The sequence below is a fragment of the Ambystoma mexicanum genome, chromosome 3p (genome assembly GCF_040938575.1).
Source record: "Ambystoma mexicanum isolate Mex_15411 chromosome 3p, UKY_AmexF1_1, whole genome shotgun sequence".
In the NCBI taxonomy this organism is placed as follows: Eukaryota; Metazoa; Chordata; class Amphibia; order Caudata; family Ambystomatidae; genus Ambystoma; species Ambystoma mexicanum.
The window spans coordinates 521,440,349-521,464,621 of NC_090925.1; the positions used below are offsets into that span (position 1 = coordinate 521,440,349).

At 48.8% G+C, this 24,273-nt stretch overlaps 1 long non-coding RNA gene across 1 annotated transcript in view; it reads right to left on the reverse strand.

Annotated features, from left to right (window-relative positions):
• The window catches only part of LOC138579561 (uncharacterized), a 32,318-nt gene extending 8,619 nt beyond the window's left edge, over window positions 1-23,699 (reverse strand). Inside the window, exons 1-4 of the long non-coding RNA XR_011304073.1 lie at window positions 23,603-23,699; window positions 23,342-23,390; window positions 11,679-11,779; window positions 11,418-11,466 (exon numbers count right to left, since the gene is read on the reverse strand). This is a non-coding gene — a long non-coding RNA (uncharacterized lncRNA). The remainder of the gene's footprint in view (window positions 1-11,417; window positions 11,467-11,678; window positions 11,780-23,341; window positions 23,391-23,602) is intronic.
• Between the last annotated feature and the right edge of the window lie 574 nt (window positions 23,700-24,273).

The following is a 24,273-nucleotide window of genomic DNA, read 5'->3' on the forward strand; positions in this document are numbered from 1 at the left end:
AACAGCTGTTTGATCCTGGCCAGAGCATTAATACTCTCTAGGCTAGATTACTGCAATGCTCTATACACTGGCGCTAATAAAGCCATTATCCAGAGGCTACAAACACTTCAAAATAACGCCGTAAGAGCTGCACTAGGTGTGAACAAAGGGGAACACATCTCTACTATAAAATGCCAAGTGGCTCTCTACCCACAACAAAATTCTTCTAAAAATGGTCTCCCTGACCCACAAAGCACTAAACAATGTTGCCACTAGCTACCTCATAGACAGACTAAATAGAAGAACGTCTATCAGACCTACGAGAGCCGGCAACGCAAATTGCCCCGTGGTACCGAGATTCAGACTTACCAAGATTGGCGGTAATAGCTTTCCCGTGAAGGCTTCCCAACTTTGGAACTCACTTCCACACGGGCTCAGAGCAGATCAACCATACTTACACTTCAGAAACAATTATATCAACCTGCTCAACTTGACTGACCACTAGGTTGTACCGCGGTATTATCTTCATCTAGGCTGCCCTAGCCCATCCCTCCATTATATTGTAACATTGTAATATCTGTGTTGTGTCTATTTATCATAACCTGTTTATACCTTGTTCATTTGTATATATATCCCTACTGTAGCCGTACCTGTAACTATATTTGTCTCAACGTGACCATATTTGTAACCATGTACGTTTTGCATCTTCTTACAAACCTCCCGTGGGAACATGAACACCTCTACCCATTGCTTGGGGTCCAATGATCCGACATCCCTATCCCATCTAACCTTGAGCCGGGACAATTCCTGGGCCCCAAACGCCATTAGTACCGGATACAGCATCTAGGTGACCTTAGTAACAATTCTGTCAGGGAAAAGGTTAGCTTGTAGGGGTGAGCATTTCGGAACCTCCTCCGAGGAGAGGAACTAAGATCTGATGTTGTGGGCTAGTTGCATGTGTCTGTACTGCTCCCTACCCGCTAACCCAAATGTGTCTTGCAGCAACCTGAATGGGATAAGTTGTCCCTCCCGTCCCACATCGGCCAGGACATGCACCCCACGTTCCTCCCAGCTTTTGGAAATTACCCATTTTGAGTAACTCTGGGAGATGCATGTTTTTCCAGAAGGGGCTGGTCCAGCATTGGGTTCCCCGCACCCTATGTGTTGATGTGCATCTGCCCATATCAGTCAGGTATGTCGTAGCATCAAGGGAAGGGCCGTTTTCCTACTCCCACCCCTTTAAAGGAATAGTAGCCAATTATTCACTGCACCCAGTTGTGCAGCCCAATAGTATCTTTGAAGACTGGGCAGGCCTATTCCCCCCTCCCATACAGAGCGCTGCAGCATTCTGAAAGCAATGCACAGTTGTCCCGCCCCCCCACCCCTCCGACAACGGCCCACGCAGAATGCCCGCGATGGTGACAAAGACTGCTTTAAGGACAGGGAGTGGAGCATTTTGCAGCAGATAGTGGAATTTAAGGACTTTCAGCATTTTAAAGAGAGATTCACCTTACCCAGCAGTGTCAATGGGAGAGATTGCCAATGCACTGTGTCTGAAGAGAATTTATCATCAATGGATGTAGATGAAGCCGAAGGTAATCTGAGGGGCTTGTCAAACTCATGTGAATGTCCAGGTACTTAGAATCAGAGACCGGATATGGGGAATTCCGGGGGACATCCCCGTCCCCTGTCTGCAGTGGGAAAATAACGGATATGTGCCAGTTAATTTTGAGCCCACTAAGCCCCTGGTACTTCGCCAGTATTCTGGTCACAGCGTGATGGGAGACTGCAGGATTACTCATGTAAATCACGAGGTATAGAGTGAGACCTGGTCCTCCCACCTGGTCCTCCCCCCCCCCCAGGGCCATTTGAATCCCATTCAATCCGCAGCTGTCCTGCATTTGATCGCGAGTGGCTCTATGGCCAGTGTGAACAGCATGGGGGAGAGGGGCAACCCTTCCTCGTTACCCACCCCAGGGTAAAGGCCCTGGAAGATACTCCATTGACACTGCTTCAGGGGATTTGTAAAGCAGTTGAAACCATATCAGGAAACTTTCCCCAAACCACATACGACCCATGATCTCCATTTCTAGCCCCAGAGTCTGCTGTGCTGTGAGACAGGGGCACACTATGGAATCTAGAGTGCTGGTGGCGATACAGAGCCTCATCAAAGGCTAAAAATGCCCTGGCAATGTCCTTGTCCTCTGTTGTCATCCAACCCTGAGCATCCTGTATGGCCCTTACATATCCACCCCCCCATGTCCCGCCTTTCCAACCAGGCTAGCGCTTTCCCTGCTTTGCACACGAGTCATAAATCTGAATCTGCATCGCCCAATGGGACGACCTAGCATTATTCAGGGCCACGTTGCATATAGACTCCTGTGCCATGACTAGAGCCTCTTGTGAAGCCTGAGAACCTGAAGCAATTAATTCATCCTCCGCCCTAACAGATAACAACTCTGCCGCCTCCACTTCGTTTACATGTTGCTTCCATTTGGTTGCAACCAGAAAAAAGTACTGTCTTGTAGCCTTTCCATAATGTGGCCGGGCTATCGACAGACCCTTCGTTCATGGTAAAATATTCTGATGTTTTGAAAGACAGCACTTCCATAACATCTGGGATACCTAGGTAATACGCATTAAGGCGCCACATTGCTGTGGGCTTTACCCACACGCCTTTGAGCTCCATAAGGAGTGGGTAGTGATCTGAGATCCCTCTGGCCAGAAACTTCACTGAGAGCAGCCTGTGACCAATGCCGTGGGACAGAAGGGTTTACCCATGACATAGAGACATGCACTTTAGAGAAGATTTAGTACCCTGACTCGGACGCATGCAGCATCCTCTATACACCAACCAGACCCATTGCAGTAGCGAAGGAGTGCAGTCCAGGTCCATGACCTTGTTAAAATCTCCCCCCTAATGCCCATGTGTCAGCTTGGTCTAGAAGCAACAAGTCTTAGAGGTTGTTCAATAGATAGAGCGTGAGAGGGGGAGGTGCATAAACAGCCACAATGCCCCAGGTGGTTCCCCCCGCTCGCTTTTCATCAGAACAAATCTCCCCCTAGGATCAGCCCCAACCTCCCTAAGATAAAAGATAATCCTCTTATGTATGAGGACCAACATGACATGTGCCCCTCTTGGGAAACCCGTGTGAAAGGCCGTTGTGTAGTTAGTTCTTTTGAAGAACTTGCATTCTTTCCCGGCTAGGTGTGTTTCTGTCAGGAGTGCAATGCCCAGCGTGTACCTGTTGATAAATTGTAGCACAAGCCTTTGTTTGATGATGGTGCCACTATGGAAGGGCCTGTGGGTATTATGTGTGGCCTCAGACAGTCACTGCCCACAGCCCCGCCGCTCACACCATGTGAACGGATTTCTCTTTCAGTATTGTGCTCACCCAGGAGAGCTAAGTATCACAGCTCCAGGCTGTTATGGTGTTTTTAAAGGGCGCAACACATGGGCCTGGCCCGGGGTGCATGTTTTAATCACCTCCGCCCTGTCATCCCAGTAGCCCTCGACATACATACCCCCGGGTGTGATCGCATTGGGGTCCGGGAATATCATATGCAGCCTCAGACAGGAGAGGCCGCAATCCCCTCACTCACACCCAGCGGGTAGACTGCTCTGCCAATGTTATTCCTCACTCCAGGCTTCATTCCCAAGGGAGATCCCCTTCAAAGGGTCCCCGGCATACTGTCAGATCCCCGCTGGCGCCGCTCCTTGCTCTCTGTGCCCTGGCGTGAATAACCTTCTTTCGCTGGCGTCTTCTGCCGGCCTCAGTGGTCTGTCACTACGGCTGCCTCAACAAAATGGCGCCTGGCCTAGACGCCCACCACTCACAGGGCTGATTCGGGGCTCCAAGACATTGATTCTGCCTGAAATTCACACCATATGTAGCAGAGGCGATCCGCTACCAGGAGATGTTCATATGATCGCAGGATTCCAGCGGGAAGTAGGATATTTAGTCCAGGATATTGGTGGCCTTGGCGGAGCTGCTGAGGCTCACACCCTCATCCGCAGCCGCACAACAGCGCCCGATGAGAGGAAATGTTGAGAGGATAACTTGGAGATACTTGAGAGATGCTTACTGGTTGTGAGAGTTGTGGGTGCAACAGCAAGCTTGGTGATAGTGATGTAGCTGGTTAGAGTCAGGATGTTTAGAGTGAGAGGTGCTGTATGTGTAATAGAGTAGGGAGATGGAAGGATGAGGAAAGGTAGGTGAAGGAGACATTGAAGGATGAGAGGAGGGGAGGGTAAATAAAGAGCAAGTTGATGAGAAGGGTATATGTGAGAGGCAAGATTGGGAAAATAGAATGGAAAAAAATGAGAACAAAGAGTGGCAAGTAGAGACTAGAAAGGTAGGAGGAGTGACTAAAGAGAGAGGTAAAGACCTGATGATTGAGGGGTAGAGGGAGCATAGGAGGAGGTGGGTAAGACCAGAGCACTTCATGGCACAAATCATTGGTTTGGACAATCATGTTGCTATAGAAGTCAAGTGACTCCGATTTTGTAGAACCATAGTGTAATACCCAGTAAAGTCTAGGGATGCTCTCGCCTCATTCTGGATCTAGAGTGCCACCAACACCACATGAGTCTGGAAACTTACGTGGACAAGTTGCACCTTACGTAATTCGTGTTGCTGGTGCAGGTAATTTCTAGATTCATGCCATATCTGACAATGACTGGTATTGACATTTAGGTTGATTCTCTGGAGTTCCTGAAAAAATTTGAGATGTACACTGAAGTTCTTTCATGAGTCGCTGGAGACAACCATGGGATCTACGTATGGCAATCAAAATTCCTCTATGTAAACTAGCACCTGGTTGGCTAACATCTTCAAAATATCAAGACACGTTCCAGACCACAATGCATCATCCTGAACTACAAAAAAAGGGCTATTCACATAAGGTCTAACAAACTGCAGGATAATGTGGGTGCATTAGAGGCTGAATTTTCCCATGGCTCATTCATGGTATCATCAGCTCATCACACTCTTCAGTTAAGATAGATTGAGGATCCGAAAGTCACTTGCTGGTCATTGTTCTAACTTAAAAGAAGAGTGCAGGGAATGATATACTGTGGTGTTTTGTGGGCGAGGTGCAGTCTGGTTTGGGCTGCACCGTTGTTTAAGTGGTGACTCTGATATTGGTCTCCTCTATGCCCCAGGCTTGGCATGTGGCTGTGGATGTGCTTGTGGCCAGAGAGGCATGATGTTGGGGAATGCTGCATAGTGGGACGGCGTTTGCGGCATGGGTGTACCACGCATAAATGGGGCTGGCAGCTCGTTTTGTTGTTTACCATGTACACCAATGTTGCCTAGAAGCTGCTCTCTGCTAGTGGGAATGATGTTGAAAACAGGCTGCTGTCTATTCTAGAACAAAAATGCGATGACACTCATGTCCTTATGGTCATGCATAAAAAGGGGTAGTAGGTTCCTATTATGGATAATTTTGAGCCTCAAATTTTCAAAGTTTGACATTTGTTTGCACCTGTGCATTCATGCTCGCACACGTACATGTGCATCCAGCTGGATGGCACTTTGTGCAACTGCATGCAGAATAATGATGTTCAGATATTCAAATGTTGTCTTTCTTTCCATATAAGCACAAAGCACACCCTAACCACATCATGAATATGACCAGGGCTGATGCCAGTATTCTTTTACTATTACTTGCCAACATTTGGTTTTATCACTCTAGGAAATCATTAGTTAAGATGCCCAGTGTAGACAATTACCATTATGATATGCTGTGTTAAAGGATATTTATACCGCCCACTATCACCACCTGAGTGGTCCCCTGGTGCTCTGGTGGATCTGAAAAGCAAGAGGGTAGGGTGGGTTAGTAGGACTGAGCTGGAAAAGTGCAAGAGGGTGTCTAGTCAAATGGTCGACAGACAAATGGTCGACAGACAAATTGTCGAAACAATTTGGTCGACAGGACAAATGATCAAATTTTTTTTTTAGTTATATATATTTTTTTAGGTTTTCGTTTAGGGAAAAAAGGGGTTGGGGGGACCCCCCCCCCAAAAAAAAAAGAAAAGTAAAAAAACAAAAAAATTCGATCATTTGACCTGTCAACCATTTAGATTCGACCATTTGACCTACAACCGTGCAAGAGAGCTGTGATGTGCAGCTGTCAACTTCAGTTCGGTTTACACAGTTTGCTGAGCGTGGGTGTGATTTTTCGGTCAATAGCTGTCATGTGCTGTTGTGTGAGGCTATGGGCCTCATTCCGAGTCCGGCGCTAATGGAAAAACGATGGCGGTAAAGTAATACCGCCATCCTTTTCCGCCGTGGACTATTCCGACCCATCACACCGTAATTACCGCCGCCGTAAAGTACGACGGCGTAAATAGCGGACCAGTGTCGCGCGCCCGAGACACCACGTCGGAAATAACGCTAAGGCGTTAACCAGTGCTGATCCCAAGTAAAGCGGACACAGTAAGAACGGGCTCCACAAGGGCGCAAAGTACCTTAACGCCATGGCGTAATTACCGGCATCGCAGAGAAGGTGTTAACAACCCTGAACAGTGCCAGAAAGAGGAACAGGTGCACCCAATCAGCACAGGTGGAGTCCATAGAGTCAGGCACAGCACAAAAGGAGCACACCCACACACCACACCCCCTCCCACACCAAGATGATACTAATTCTCGCAGCATTCATGGAACTGGAGGCCCTGCTTGCAAGGTAGCAACTACGACAACATCAACAACAACAACCACAGCAACCACACCCCCACCACAGAGGATACTCAGGAGGAGAAGGAGGCAGAGACAGGCCCAGCATGCCCTACCGGTGCAGCCACCATTACCACGCCGTCAGCCCCCAATTCCACGCATCAGACCCACCCCCTTCAACCTCACACCAGAGCAATATACACACCCTGTACCGGCTTGACCGGGACACCATAACCACCATAGTGGCCCTGATACATAACGACGTAGTGAGCCTAATAGAAATCAGCACTGCCATCCCCCCTCTACTAAAGGTAGTGTCTGTGCTCCACTTCCTTGCCACAGGGACCTACCAGCATACAGTGGGGCACATGCATGGCATTTCACAGCCCATATTTTCCCGGATACTCAACCAAGTGATCGATGCCCTCCTCAAGCACAGAAGGGACTACATATGCCTCCCCCGGACTCCCCAGGAGACATATGATACCAAAGCTGCCTTCCATGCACTTGCAGGCATGCCAAATTGCATAGGTGCCATCGACTGCACCCACGTAGAATTGGTGGTTCCCCATGCCATGGAGGTGCCGTATCGCAACCGCAAGCAATATCACTCCATCAACGTCCAGATGGTGTGTAATGCCAGTAAAGCCATCACACAATGCAATGCCCGATACCCCGGATCAACTCATGACACCTTGGTCCTGCGCAACTCTACACTACCACGCTACATGGAGCGACATGCTGAACGACGTACCTGGCTGCTTGGTGAGTAACCGGAATGGGCCATGGCAGTCCATTGGGGCTGTGAGTAGGCTGTCAGCATACTCCACCCAGGTGGTAAAGGGTGGGGTAGAGAGATGCATAAGGGTGGGACAGTCAACGCCATTGTACGATGTAATGGGGTGACTGTATCCTGGGACATGTGTGCATGGCCAGTGAACACCTGCTGCAATGTCAGATTAGCACAGTTCTCCACCATGATTGCACGAACACTTACCTTCATTCTACTCTCATGCAGGTGATGCTGGCTACCCATTGAAGCCGTGGCTCATGACCCCGGTCCGCAACCCACAAAACAGGCACGAGGAGGACTACAATAGATCTCATACCCGTACACGGGTGGTGATAGAGCAGACCGTCGGCCTTTTGAAGGCACGATTTCGTTACCTCAGCCGGTCAGGTGGGGCCCTCATCTACAGCCACGAGAAGGTGGCCAAGATCACCATGGCATGTGCAATGCTGCACAACATGTGCATCCATCGGAACGTGCCACTGCCCCCTGACGTGGGTCTGCTACCACCAGATGAGGAGGAGGAGGAGGAAGGAATGGCAGGACAGCATCACGGGGCCGATGCACAGGAGGGACGTCACGTGCGACAAGCATTGATTGACCAATATTTCTGAGTCACAAGTCAGCTGAGGGGGTGAGGATGACAGGACATTGGGCACTGGGTGTGGGGATACATGTACTACATGCACTGTGAGACATTAAAAGACACATGCACAATGATCAATGTCCACTCTGTTTTCCAGGATACACCAAACTGTGTATTGTATAATCATGTGAAAACGTGTACAAATAATCCTCCACCCTCACCCCCCTCCCCCCCAACTCCCACGCACACCCTCACCCCCCTCCCCCCAACTCCCACGCACACCCTCACCCCCCTGCCCCCCAACTCCCACGCACACCCTCACCCCCTTCACCCTCCCCCCACAACAGCCCCACAATGGTCCCATCAATACTACATAGGCCACATGTGTGTGGCTTCATAGTCAATGGGCACTCCCCGACCCTGGGGTATCATTTTCGCATTGTGGGTTGTGACCTGCGGACCGGGCTGGTCTGCATGGAGGAGCACTGGGAGGGTGGTTCCTCCTGCTGGGGCTGAGGTCTGGGGGTTGCTGCCTCCAGGGCATCAGCAATCCTGCCGAGCACCTCACAGAGCCGGTTTGTGGATGTAGTGATGACCTCGCCCAGAGCCTGCCGGTCATTGTGATGCACCAACCCTGATTCCCGGTTGTCCCGGAGAAACTCCTCTATCATGGCCGTGAGGTTCTGGGAGTGCACAGCTTCTGCGGCCGATGTGGGGGATGTGGTTGGCAGGCTTGGTATTGGGCCTGCAGGCCTCTCAGGTGTTTCGGCAGGGGAAGTGGGCTGATGTGAGACAGGTGTTACCCCTTCGCCTGTGAGACCTGGGCCATCACTCGACCCGGAGTCGCTGTGTGCAACCTGGCTGTACGATGGTGACTCAGGGCTGTAGACATTGGTCTCCTCCACGTTGACCACAGAATAGGATGTGGGGCTGTCTGGCACACTAAGGAGGCACATGGCAGCATTCTCCCCTGACATGCTGGATTCCTCAGGGTGCAGCGTGGGGCATGTTTCCGGCGGAACTGCAGCCATGTCCAGGTGCGCGGGTGGGGGTTGTGTATCCTCCATGGGGTTTGCTGGAGCAGGTGGTGTAGTATGGGCCTTATGTCTGCCAGCAGGTATGCGCTGTACCCTGCCCCTGTCCCGGGAGGTACTTGGCCGGGAGCCTTCCTGCTCCTCACTTTCATGACCGCTACCTGTGGGGGGCAAGAGAGAGACAGCATGATCAATGATCTGGGGGTCATCATGACTTCAAGCCTATGGTAACACATTGGGAGAGCAGCGTCTTGGTGATCTTTTGGTCGGTGAGTGAACTTGGCTTGGATGGTAAAAGCATACTGTTGGCGGGGTCAATCATGTTGGCGGAGTACTGTAGTGAGTGACATTGACCAGCTTTCTGTGTGGCATGGCCAATATGGGTGTCAGCCTTGCACCTGACATCATCCTGGGTCCCACTTGTTACGACATGGTTGCAGGAGGGGGCGGGGAGTCTACGAAGCAAACATGATGTGACTCTTTGGCCGGCCCTTTGCGGTGAATTACATTAGGGATGCATGTACTGTTTGGACTCATGACACTCACCTGCATCAGCGGATGAGGGATCACCGCAATCCATTTCGCCAACACCTTCGATGGCTTCTGTGCCCATCATCTCCGCACATGTTTCCTCCCAGGGCATCATTTTAATGGGTGAGCCTGGGCCTCCTCCTGTCTCCAGCGCCTGCTGACGGTTTGCTGACAGGATGGCCCGCACCCTGAGACGGAGGTCATCCCAGCGTTTGCGGCAATGCGTTGTGCTGCGGGGGGTGTTCCCAACGGCGCTCACCCTCTGTGCGACCAACTCCCATATCTCCTTCTTTCTGAGGATGGTGGGCCTACGCATGTCGCTGCAGAATACGATATCTGCATGTTCATGCAGAGTGTCGACCAGGACCTGTAACTCATCCTGGGTGAATTTTTCTTTTCGGATGCGCGCAGCGCCCTTTTTCAGAACTTTAGGCATGATGATCTTCTCTGTAGTATTTTTGGTCGATCTGAGTCCTGTATGGAGTCCTGTATGTCCTGTATGGAGAGGATTGCAATGGATTGTGATTTTAAATATGGCCGCCGTGATGCTTCCCGTTCCTGTGCGATGACGTTATTTCCGTTACCGGTATTTAACGGTGGCCGTAATTTACGGTTAGCGTAAATTACGGTCTCCGCTAATTACGGATTCCATCGAAGGCGATGGTGTTAAATACGTCTAGGTTTATGGCGGTAAGGGGTTTGACGGGACCTTTTGCGCTATGCCGCAAGGGAGTTTACCGCCATGGCGGAATACTCGTGCACGCGAAGTCGGAATATGGTGGAAATAGCGCCTTCCAACCACATCGTACATGGTATTTACGCCATGGCGGTAATTAGTGTTACTTACCGCCGGACTCGGAATGAGGCCCTATGTGCCTTATCACGAGTTGGGCAGTAGCCCTTAAATGCGACAGTAACGGTATTACTGCTGCATTTAAGGGCTGGCCCTATCACAAGTTGGGCGCTGAATGGGCTGTTGCACCAGATTTTTTCTGGAGGTGAATATCCGATTTAGCGCCCTGTTCCCGATGTAACTACACCACCTGTATTAGCGTGCAGTATTTGTGCCGCACATTCCCCATTGGGTCCAATGGATCAAATGGGGAATAGGGATTTACCGTTAACGCCCAACCCGTGATTACAGCTGACAGGGGGTCTCCCTCCTATACTCTGTGACAAGTTTTGGGTTGTTAGCAGGGTGTGTTTTGTGGTGATGCCACCTCCCTCGTGTTCAGATTAATGAATGTCTAGACTGCTTTGTGCCCTGGCATATCCTGGAGTGCAGCCACCATCGCCTCCCTGGGCCACTTGGAGGGGGGCTCTTCCCTGTGCCCTTGAGATCCCTGGACCTTGTGGTGTATCTGTTCGGTCAGCACTCTTTTCCCTTTAACTATCAGTGGTGGCTGGTGAATCTTTTAACTGGAGGGGTGTAAATATTTCTCCCCGCTATGGGGCAGCGACCGAGGGCAGCGAGGGAGCCCAAACCAATCTAGGGTGGTTTGGGGAGTTCTCCCACTAAGATTTTTTTTTGTTTTAAAAGGGTTAAAAGGATGCATTTTACAGTACTGTTTTGAAACAAAAAGACAAAAAATTTACTTATATTTTTGATAGACCACACTTTATAGACCGGGTACGTAAACAAAACCCACACAGCACCGAGATAGGTTGCACACTACATACGTCCTGCACATTGAAACTAAAAAGATCATTGAGACATATTTTACTTATAAAATCGAACTCCCTGTGGTTCGTTATTTTGACTACCCAACCAAAGACAAGTTCTCTTTAGGGCAGTGTCAGCATCTGCTTTTATGTCTTACCTTGGCTTGAGTGAATTCCCTCCATCACAGGCAGCTTCACTGCAGAACTCTAGTTAGTTGAAGAGGAGAAAATGTCAAATCACATTTGCTATAATATTCTGACACTAGATGATTAGAGGCAAATGACAGACTTTTTCTTGCCTGATTTCAATAATGTACTTCTACTAGTGCAATCACAGTCAGAGCGGTCAAGTGTTCTACCGAAGAAAAGTTCTCTCCCATTTGCAAACAGATAATACTGCTTTTTATGGTTACTTTTACCTTCAATGCCCTCCTAGGTTACAGAATACTACAGCAAGCAGCATGCTTCCCCACTACAGGCGGCACAGCTATCCATTGGAAAAGCCACTAAAGTGATGTTACTGCAAGAGGGATGAAAGGAAAAAAATGAACTATCTGAATGGCAGAAGATGCAGCCCAAAACAGGACACACTCACAATTCAAATAAAAATGCAAATTAGAACATGCCATTGTATGGGCATTACTAATGTAAAGCAGTTCATTGTTAGAAAATACTTTGTGCTGGACATGTACATCAATGGGTTACCCCTGGCTGCTGAGGTCTATTTTGAACCTGCAGGTTAGCTGGTTGTGCCCTGGCAATACCTACTCAGCCTTTCATCATTTAGCATTTGCTAAGCTGCACACCATTGAATCGGGTAATTAAAAGCTGTTTTGAGTTGAATATGGCATTGGCCCCTTTTGTTGCTGTGCTATTTTCACATCTTTTTTCAAATTGCTTGGTTTAAAATATTGCATTCATATCAGAGATACATATTGCAGGACAGCAATGTTTAAAGAATTGGCAGGTATAGCAATGGAAGCAAAAACATTATTTAATGTGTTCAAAACACACATGGTTTGAACGGAAAAGAAAGGATAATATTTTAATGCTTAACTGAGACACATACATCGTTATGTTTAAATTATGGACACTGGAGGGGGAGCGCATCAAACATTGATGGGAAGCACTCGAATCATATTTTAAGAAAAATAGCAGGAAGGAAGGATATGCATTTACACCCCATTGGGAAAATTCTGCCACTGGACTCTGCTGCATTAACTATAAATAATGGAATCTTGCCTTCCTGCATTAACTGGGAATAATGGGATCATTCGCTCCTGAACTAACTGGGAATAAAGGTATCATGCCCTCCTGCGCTAACTGGGAATAATGGTATCATGGCCTCCTGCATTAACTGCGAATAACATGATCTTCCCCATCTGCATTAACTTGGCATACTGGCATTATGCCTTGCTGCAGTAACTGGGAATAACCTGATGTTTGCCTCTTGCATTAATTGGGAATATTATTATATTGCCCCAGGGTTTTCGAAGTTGAGGGGAGCTGGGAGCTATTTATCTCCTGCTTCTAGCATAGTAGAGCCTGCTTACCTTGAAACCAACAGCTTCCAAACATGTACATGTGACATTTACTTGAGTATTTGAGAATGTTAATAAAGAAGAATTAGAACACATCTAATACACATTTTAACACAATGGTTCATACACACTGTACAAAATGTTAAAGGAGCATTTCTGGTAGCATTAACTGGGAATAAAAGGATCTTGCCCTCTTGCATTAATTGGGAAGAATGAGGACTTGCCCTGCGGTGTTAAGTAGGAATAATTAAAGTCTTCCAATTGATTCTGGCTCGAAGGGCTATCAAATTCATTTGCCCGGGATCGCCCCTCATTTTCTTTCTGCTGAACCCCCTTTACCTTGAAGGTGCAGCAGGAAACACAGCACTTGTGTTTCCTTTCCCACTCTGCAGGCCCGAGCGCCCTGTCTACTTCTATACTTCCATCATGCACAGAGTGTACGCTTTCACACGCCTTTGTATTTGCACATCAAAGACTTCTGGCTCCTGCAAATTATGCCAATGAATACTCTGTTGCGGTGTATTCCGTGACAGAGTATTCATAATTGGTAAATTTTGTTTAAGTTTCCCAGGGCAGGTCACAGCAGGCCAGGAGGGCCCTTTCCAAGGAGCCCAGCCCAGGGCCGGGGGAGCCTAAGGAACCTTAAACGAAATTTGCCAATTATAAATGCTCCATCGGCGATGGAGTATTTATAATTAGCAAATTTTGTTTGTTTCATTGGGCTCCCCCGGCCCCAGGCAGCCCAGGGTAGGCCACAGCAGGCTAGGAGGCCCCTTTCGAAGGAGCCCAGCCCAGGGTCCGGGGAGACCTACGAAATTTCAACGAAAGTTGCCAATTATAAATACTCTGTCGACGACGGAATATTTATAATTAGCACATTTTGTTTAGGTTTCCCTGGGCTCCCCCCAGGGCAGGCTACAATATGGACTACCCCGGCCCGGGGGAGCCCAGGGAAGGCCACAGCAGGCCAGGAGGGCCCTCTCCAAGGAGCCTTGGGCAGGCCACAGGGCAGGCCTACGATGGCCTCTAAGTTATATGGGCTCCCCCGTACCGGGGAGCCCAGGGCAGGCCACAGGAAAGGAGGACACAAAAGCCAGCATCTCCAAGTCATATGGGAGTCCTGGGCACCTCCAACTAGGGGAACCCGATATAACTTGGAGAGGCTGGTTCTGGAGGCCAGAGAGAAAGAAGTTGTTTACTTACCATAGCATCGGCACTGGTGGCTGGCTCAGCTCCAGGCAGGCGTTGCACTTCTCTGGAGTTCAGAGAAGAATCGAGAGCAGCTGCCTCATGGTGTGGCCCAGCCCTCTATCCTGCCCCTCACATGCTGCGGTGGGATCATCATCAGCAGCTCCTGACCCCACGCCAGCTAATAATGGACAAGGATAGAGGGCTGGCCTGTCATAACTCCCAGTCCCAATCAGTAGAATCTAGTATCTACACTTCTCCCTGGGCCATCTGATTGGTGCATGTGGGACTGGGGGGTGGCTGCTCCGAAAAGCGCCCTTCCAACCCCACATGCCGAGTCAGACAGAAATCAATTGGGAGGACCACACACCCAACACACCCAACAGCCAGCGTGAGTCCTCACGCTGGCTGCTGGCATTTACTACAGCCTGCAGGCAGCCAGCAAACAGTGGTGGCTTGTTATTGAGGAAGAGAGGAGGGGCTTTGCCCCAGACGCCCTCAATAACGAGCTGTCCCCGTTAACTATATGGCCCTCTGTCTGTGGTTCGACCTAGGATGCTCCCATCTCTCTCCCTATCCTCTGGTAGGGCCCTCCATGGGAACGGGTGCAACTCTGTCTCCCTACCACTCGGAAGTCTCCATCTCCCTGCATTTTGTCGTGGTTCGGTCTGGTCCTCCGTCTTGTCATTTGTGTGTTCATTACGAGAGTTGCTGGTGTTGCTCATTCTTTTTTTGTCTGGTTCTTAGTTGAAGAGCCACGTTTTTAGGAGTTTTCAGAATTTTAGATGGTCCTTGATTTTTTGTATTTCTCTCTGGAGGGAGTTCGAAATTTTTGCAGCTAGTCAGGAGAATGCTGATCCACCACATTTTTTCTTTGTCTATGGTTAGGTTCCAGTTGGATGTCATTGCTGGATCTGAGTGTTCTGGTCGTACACGGATGATAATGGACATGCTCCATAAACTTCATGAACAATAGACCGGACATAGATGCCATTGAATTCTTTCTCCCTGGTTGGTCATTGTCAACATCTCCCTCACCCAACAGATGCTTCTCAGTGATGGCTTCCAGGCACCTCCAGGGCTGCCTTTGGTGATGGTGTTGGGTGTGTTGGGGAAGTTGTTCCCCACCAGCCTATGATGCAGTTCAGCACCTTCTGGCATCATGTTTCTTTCTCTCTCTTTGCAGACAATTGCACCACTTGCACACATTCCCATCAGCTGTGCTGGTGACGTCCCGGGCAGTCTTTACTTTCCTGTCACAAACCTGGACCCTGCATACCAGCTCTTCTCCATAGATGACCACAAATTTCCTGTCTCCATCTCAGTCAAAACACTGGCCATTTACCTTGACGCTTCACTCAATATGATCCCCCCAAATCAACAACATTGCCTCCACAACAGCCTGCACAACAGAACTTATACGAGCAAGTAGACCTTTTTTATCCACCACCAAACGCCTCAAAGTTGCCTGCACTCTTGTGCTGTCCAAGCTAGACTATTGTAAAGCTTTTTACTCTGTGGGACCTTGGACAAAAACCTGAACAGGCTCCAGGTGATTCAAAAGAATGCTCTCCGAGCTGCTCTGGACCTGACCAAAACTGACCACATCTCTGAGGTAAGGCGGTCAGTCCATTGGCTACCTATCTGGGAAAGAATCAAATGTAACATCCTCACAATTGCACAACGCTGTCTGGCACTGTCTGGCTAACAAAGCCCCCACTTACCTCGTCCAGAGGATCAATAAATACTCTCCAGCCAGACCACTCAGATCCTCCAACAGCCAGCTATTACTTACCATCAGATTTAGATGGAAACAAGAAGTTGTCTCAAGCTTCCCCTCTGGAATAACCTTCCACTTCACCTGTGCTCTGAGACATCCTGCCAACATTTCAGGAAAAACCTAAGGATTCATCTGTTCACCTAAACCTTTGTCATTTACCATTTGCTTGGACTATACACACCCATGTAAGTATAGCCACTTATGTAACTAGCACCCATTTGCCCAAGGGATTGGTGCGCTGCTTTAAAGGCAAAAATAAAATAAATAAATGAAAGAAATTACTTCCTGCCTTGTACTGGGGGGCCGAACCAGGCTCAAGACCACCTGCATTTTGCACCATCCCACGACAAGCTGCGACCCTCTCGGGCTGAAAACTCCCAATACCTTGGGACATATGCCATTTTTCGGTGCAACGTCTTGTGAAGGGCGGTTTTGGCTGAAACCATGTGGGCTTCCTTCTGGGCTTGCAGTGACTCTTTTCAGCTCCTAGAAGTCCTCTCAGCTGAGTCATGGACCGAGAACTGAATAGAAGTCTACTGGACGACAACCGTAGCTGACCCGAAGCCTGTTAAGGGCTCCAACGCACCAGTGCTGCGAACATCCACTGCTGGGCGTCCCACTGCTCGAGTGAATCCATCTGATCCCTCCAAAGTTCCTTTTTCAGGCACCCAGGCAAAGAAACCAGACCGGGGACTACTGTTGCCACACCTTGGGGATCGTCCTGCTGCACCAAGTTCTTAATTGAAAAAGTGCTGTCACGAGCCTAGGTACTTACCCTGGTCTTGCTATGTTGTTCTTGTGTTCTTGGAGGGCTGTAGCTAAGCTGTTACTGGCACCACTCTCCAGGGCACCCTTAGTCACATTGGAGTGAACAACCCATTGGGTTCGAACTTGCAAAACGAACTGTTACTTACCTGCAAAGCTGTAGAAACCTTCAATGACTCTGTTCTGTCTGCTGCCTACCTTTCTATTTCCCCCCTCAGCCCTTGGGCACTGGACCCCCAGTGCGCCCCCTGACTCTGTGAGACTCACATAGTATAGGGTTGGACTTTTAAATATTGACTAAGCAGGGTTTAACTAAAGTTACAATAGTTGATCTAAAGTTTACATATTGGTGTCAGTAGTTTCTCTCACTTTATGTTGCTTTCCATTGATTTAAAGTGTGCTACCTTTTAATTCAACTGTGATATAACTGTGTGAATAGTACTTACCTGATTTACTTAAATCACTATTTTTATATAACTTCTAATGTGTCAGTGTTTTCTTGAACTCATTTTGTACTCCAAGTACTGTATGCCTCACTGCAGCCCTTCTCATTCCTACACTAAGCCTGGCTGCTCAGCCATTGCTACCAAACCTTTGGGTAGTTCAGGCTAAACCTAAGGGGTACAACACTGTCACCTCAGGTGGTCTTTTCCAAGTTCTGTCACAGACAACAACTTGTGTAAAACCTGGCAACAGTCAACTGGGCTGTATACTTTATTAATTGCACCTGTGACAAATCAATGCGTTCATGAGCTGTGAGTTAGCCGGTGGATGCCCGTTAGGATGATGCGTTCATGAGCTGTGAGTTAGCCGGTGGATGCACGTTAGGATGCCTGAGTGTGTTGCTTTCAGCTGTGAGCACTTTGGTATTTAGATCAATATGTATGTGCCATACTTGGCATGTTTGATGTTTCCTTCCATCTTGTTGTTTTCTACTGCCCTACAGAGATGGAAGTCAACAAGTGCATTGTCCAGAGAGGGAGATAGTATTTCCTTCAAGGGTGATGCCACTACAGTCAATTGGGAGCATGTGCCTTCTTTGATGTGTGGGCCTTATAGCAGCAATTGAATGCCCAATTGTCAGCTGACATAGGGGTCTGCAACCCACGGCTCTCCAGGTGTTGTGTACTATAACGGCAATGATCCCTCATTATTCATTGTTGTAGACCCCTGAAGCATAACATCGGTAGACCCATATGTTTCCTTGACATGTGCTAAATGCATCCCATATGATTAAAAAGGCATGGTCTAGTAAAAATGTTTATTGTCCCTACGGGTCGGCCATATTTTTTTAAGCCTAAGTGGCTCAATTTTAGAAAACTTTCCTATGGGCCTTACCCGAGTTTTCGTCCACTAAACGCACGCGAAAACAAGCACCAGGGAGCCGCCATTTTCTGATAATCCTATCTTTTCCCCCATCGCCCTGGCTGACCTGCTTTTGCGGCACTAAATCAATTCCTCCGCCCCTGAGCCTGTCATCAGCAGCCTCGTACCGCCCATTTCCCAACGCCAAAGCACGTCTCGTGTCAACATTCGCTGCGCTTCAGCTAATGACGTGTCGCCATGGAAATGGCAGGACGCCTCTTTCCTCAATAAGTATAAACAGACCGTTTCACAACACACAGCAGCAGATTTTCGATTCCATTCCTCTCTCTGTGTTACTTTGAGTATTCTGTGACTCGTTTCAGTGTTCTGGTCAGCTACCTTCGCCGCTTGTAGCCCGTGTGAACAGATACCAGTACCACCGCTATAAATTATTGTAGTTTGTTTAACACACAATGGCTACAATAATGCCCTACATGTACGAGCCCGAGTATACCGAGGAGGAACTACTGGAAAGGGAAGCACGCGAAAACGATGGGGATTCGGATGGCAGTTGGCAGGACGAATCAATAGATGAAGAGCCTGGGCCTAGTCGAATGGACGGCTTCTCCACCTGGTGCACATGCAATCGGTGCGAGCTAATGCCAACTGAAGACGAGAACTGCTGCCGCCGAGAAAACTCGGGATGCCTGGCCTACATTTCGGAAGGCGAGCCACGACCGCAATGCATCACCGAGCTGCCAGACTTCAGGGCAGCCTGCCTCACACGGGCCGTGTTGAGAATAATGATGGTGCTTATGCACGAACTTCGCGCAACTGTTCGTCCTCATAATCCGAGTAACGAGTAAGTATACTCTGCTTGTCATGCCACTCCTATTTCATGTTCTTCTACTATATCCAAAATTACATCTACATATCATTGTAACGCATGTAAGCCGTTCAATAGTGTGCATTGTCTAGATAGCATTTGCCCTTGCAGAATGCCATTAGTTACAAGAATTGTCATTGACAACAAACGTTTATTAAACTTATCTTGGTCATTTAAAAACAGTTTGTTTAATTCCTTTTCACAGGTGGTACAGGCTGGTGGCCTATCGTTCCTTTACATGGTGGCTCCACGGGAGGCTTGGATACCGCGTTCGAAGAGTGATACCCGCCTGTGCCGTTCGTGCCATTAGAGAAACGTTCCCGAGTGACAGCGGTCAGTACAGGGGATTTTCTCTCGCTGTGCTGCAACCTGACCTGTATAATCTTTAAAGTCTTGTATTTTTGTGTCATGAAAATAAGATACAAAATAAAACACCACATATATTTTAACAACGTTTGTTTCGATTTTTTAAATGAATCAAGTGTGTCTCCATTCAAGGATGGACGTCAGACATCTGTGCTCTGAATGGGTGAAGGTCTGGTCGCTGTGAAGCAGGATGGTCACTATTTATCTAAGCTGACATAACATATTCTCGATAATGCATGCACTAAATAACACTTGTTCAAAGTCTTTCAGTAGGTTATGTCTCTATAAAAGTCACACATATATCTATACTAACAATTACCATTGGATTATTCAGGCCTTAGGGTCTTGACCACTATAATACACCGGTTGAAGTGTGGGTCTGTGCTTACAAGAATCTCCGGTATGTGGCATTTGTTATTGATAAGCAACGATATACTATCATTGATATAAAGGCGATATACTATATATTGATATAAAGGCGGTTCGCGCCAGTGGATGAGCGCGGCCATGGGGGGCTGTCAGGGGCGCGAAAGGCCAAGGTGCCAAACTACATGTACACTTCAAAAGGTGTCCCACGCCAAGGGGCCATCGGTCACATGGCCTCCTCAGACCCCGTGTCTCCAGCCAGGCCTCCCCTTGAAGCAGGTTGCCTCAGCCGGTCAGGTGGGGCCCTCATCTACAGCCACGAGAAGGTGGCCAAGATCACCATGGCATGTGCAATGCTGCACAACATGTGCATCCATCGGAACGTGCCACTGCCCCCTGACGTGGGTCTGCTACCACCAGATGAGGAGGAGGAGGAGGAGGAGGAAGGAATGGCAGGACAGCATCACGGGGCCGATGCACAGGAGGGACGTCACGTGCGACAAGCATTGATTGACCAATATTTCTGAGTCACAAGTCAGCTGAGGGGGTGAGGATGACAGGACATTGGGCACTGGGTGTGGGGATACATGTACTACATGCACTGTGAGACATTAAAAGACACATGCACAATGATCAATGTCCACTCTGTTTTCCAGGATACACCAAACTGTGTATTGTATAATCATGTGAAAACATGTACAAATAATCCTCCACCCTCACCCCCCTCCCCCCCAACTCCCACGCACACCCTCACCCCCCTCCCCCAACTCCCACGCACACCCTCCCCCCCTCCCCCCCAACTCCCACGCACACCCTCACCCCCTTCACCCTCCCCCCACAACAGCCCCACAATGGTCCCATCAATACTACATAGGCCACATGTGTGTGGCTTCATAGTCAATGGGCACTCCCCGACCCTGGGGTATCATTTTCGCATTGTGCGTTGTGACCTGCGGACCGGGCTGGTCTGCATGGAGGAGCACTGGGAGGGTGGTTCCTCCTGCTGGGGCTGAGGTCTGGGGGTTGCTGCCTCCAGGGCATCAGCAATCCTGCCGAGCACCTCACAGAGCCGGTTTGTGGATGTAGTGATGACCTCGCCCAGAGCCTGCAGGTCATTGTGATGCACCAACCCTGATTCCCGGTTGTCCCGGAGAAACTCCTCTATCATGGCCGTGAGGTTCTGGGAGTGCACAGCTTCTGCGGCCGATGTGGGGGATGTGGTTGACAGGCTTGGTATTGGGCCTGCAGGCCTCTCAGGTGTTTCGGCAGGGGAAGTGGGCTGATGTGAGACAGGTGTTACCCCTTCGCCTGTGAGACCTGGGCCATCACTCGACCTGGAGTCGCTGTGTGCAACCTGGCTGTACGATGGTGACTCAGGGCTGTAGACATTGGTCTCCTCCACGTTGACCACAGAATAGGATGTGGGGCTGTCTGGCACACTAAGGAGGCACATGGCAGCATTCTCCCCTGACATGCTGGATTCCTCAGGGTGCAGCGTGGGGCATGTTTCCGGCGGAACTGCAGCCATGTCCAGGTGCGCGGGTGGGGGTTGTGTATCCTCCATGGGGTTTGCTGGAGCAGGTGGTGTAGTATGGGCCTTATGTCTGCCAGCAGGTATGCGCTGTACCCTGCCCCTGTCCCGGGAGGTACTTGGCCGGGAGCCTTCCTGCTCCTCACTTTCATGACCGCTACCTGTCGGGGGCAAGAGAGAGACAGCATGATCAATGATCTGGGGGTCATCATGACTTCAAGCCTATGGTAACACATTGGGAGAGCAGCGTCTTGGTGATCTTTTGGTCGGTGAGTGAACTTGGCTTGGATGGTAAAAGCATACTGTTGGCGGGGTCAATCATGTTGGCGGAGTACTGTAGTGAGTGACATTGACCAGCTTTCTGTGTGGCATGGCCAATATGGGTGTCAGCCTTGCACCTGACATCATCCTGGGTCCCACTTGTTACGACATGGTTGCAGGAGGGGGCGGGGAGTCTACGAAGCAAACATGATGTGACTCTTTGGCCGGCCCTTTGCGGTGAATTACATTAGGGATGCATGTACTGTTTGGACTCATGACACTCACCTGCATCAGCGGATGAGGGATCACCGCAATCCATTTCGCCAACACCTTCGATGGCTTCTGTGCCCATCATCTCCGCACATGTTTCCTCCCAGGGCATCATTTTAATGGGTGAGCCTGGGCCTCCTCCTGTCTCCAGGGCCTGCTGACGGTTTGCTGACAGGATGGCCCGCACCCTGAGACGGAGGTCATCCCAGCGTTTGCGGCAATGCGTTGTGCTGCGGGGGGTGTTCCCAACGGCGCTCACCCTCTGTGCGACCAACTCCCATATCTCCTTCTTTCTGAGGATGGTGGGCCTACGCATGTCGCTGCAGAATACGATATCTGCATGTTCATGCAGAGTGTCGACCAGGACCTGTAACTCATCCTGGGTGAATTTTTCTTTTCGGATGCGCGCAGCGCCCTTTTTCAGAACTTTAGGCATGATGATCTTCTCTGTAGTATTTTTGGTCGATCTGAGTCCTGTATGGAGTCCTGTATGTCCTGTATGGAGAGGATTGCAATGGATTGTGATTTTAAATATGGCCGCCGTGATGCTTCCCGTTCCTGTGCGATGATGTTATTTCCGTTACCGGTATTTAACGGTGGCCGTAATTTACGGTTAGCGTAAATTACGGTCTCCGCTAATTACGGATTCCATCGAAGGCGATGGTGTTAAATACGTCTAGGTTTATGGCGGTAAGGGGTTTGACGGGACCTTTTGCGCTATGCCGCAAGGGAGTTTACCGCCATGGCGGAATACTCGTGCACGCGAAGTCGGAATATGGTGGAAATAGCGCCTTCCAACCACATCGTACATGGTATTTACGCCATGGCGGTAATTAGTGTTACTTACCGCCGGACTCGGAATGAGGCCCTATGTGCCTTATCACGAGTTGGGCAGTAGCCCTTAAATGCGACAGTAACGGTATTACTGCTGCATTTAAGGGCTGGCCCTATCACAAGTTGGGCGCTGAATGGGCTGTTGCACCTCCAGATTTTTTCTGGAGGTGAATATCCGATTTAGTGCCCTGTTCCCGATGTAACTACACCACCTGTATTAGCGTGCAGTATTTGTGCCGCACATTCCCCATTGGGTCCAATGGATCAAATGGGGAATAGGGATTTACCGTTAACGCCCAACCCGTGATTACAGCTGACAGGGGTCTCCCTCCTATACTCTGTGACAAGTTTTGGGTTGTTAGCAGGGTGTGTTTTGTGGTGATGCCACCTCCCTCGTGTTCAGATTAATGAATGTCTAGACTGCTTTGTGCCCTGGCATATCCTGGAGTGCAGCCACCATCGCCTCCCTGGGCCACTTGGAGGGGGGGCTCTTCCCTGTGCCCTTGAGATCCCTGGACCCTGTGGTGTATCTGTTCCGTCAGCACTCTTTTCCCTTTAACTATCAGTGGTGGCTGGTGAATCTTTTAACTGGAGGGGTGTAAATATTTCTCCCCGCTATGGGGCAGCGACCGAGGGCAGCGAGGGAGCCCAAATCAATCTAGGGTGGTTTGGGGAGTTCTCCCACTAAGATTTTTTTTTGTTTTAAAAGGGTTAAAAGGATGCATTTTACAGTACTGTTTTGAAACAAAAAGACAAAAAATTTACTTATATTTTTGATAGACCACACTTTATAGACCGGGTACGTAAACAAAACCCACACAGCACCGAGATAGGTTGCACACTACATACGTCCTGCACATTGAAACTAAAAAAATCATTGAGACATATTTTACTTATAAAATCGAACTCCCTGTGGTTCATTATTTTGACTACCCAACCAAAGACAAGTTCTCTTTAGGGCAGTGTCAGCATCTGCTTTTATGTCTTACCTTGGCTTGAGTGAATTCCCTCCATCACAGGCAGCTTCACTGCAGAACTCTAGTTAGTTGAAGAGGAGAAAATGTCAAATCACATTTGCTATAATATTCTGACACTAGATGATTAGAGGCAAATGACAGACTTTTTCTTGCCTGATTTCAATGATGTACTTCTACTAGTGCAATCACAGTCAGAGCTGTCAAGTGTTCTACCGAAGAAAAGTTCTCTCCCATTTGCAAACAGATAATACTGCTTTTTATGGTTACTTTTACCTTCAATGCCCTCCTAGGTTACAGAATACTACAGCAAGCAGCATGCTTCCCCACTGCAGGCGGCACAGCTATCCATTGGAAAAGCCACTAAAGTGATGTTACTGCAAGAGGGATGAAAGGAAAAAAATGAACTATCTGAATGGCAGAAGATGCAGCCCAAAACAGGACACACTCACAATTCAAATAAAAATGCAAATTAGAACATGCCATTGTATGGGCATTACTAATGTAAAGCAGTTCATTGTTAGAAAATACTTTGTGCTGGACATGTACATCAATGGGTTACCCCTGGCTGCTGAGGTCTATTTTGAACCTGCAGGTTAGATGGTTGTGCCCTGGCAATACCTACTCAGCCTTTCATCATTTAGCATTTGCTAAGCTGCACACCATTAAATCGGGTAATTAAAAGCTGTTTTGAGTTGAATATGGCATTGGCCCCTTTTGTTGCTGTGCTATTTTCACATCTTTTTTCAAATTGCTTGGTTTAAAATATTGCATTCATATCAGAGATACATATTGCAGGACAGCAATGTTTAAAGAATTGGCAGGTATAGCAATGGAAGCAAAAACATTATTTAATGTGTTCAAAACACACATGGTTTGAACGGAAAAGAAAGGATAATATTTTAATGCTTAACTGAGACACATACATCGTTATGTTTAAATTATGG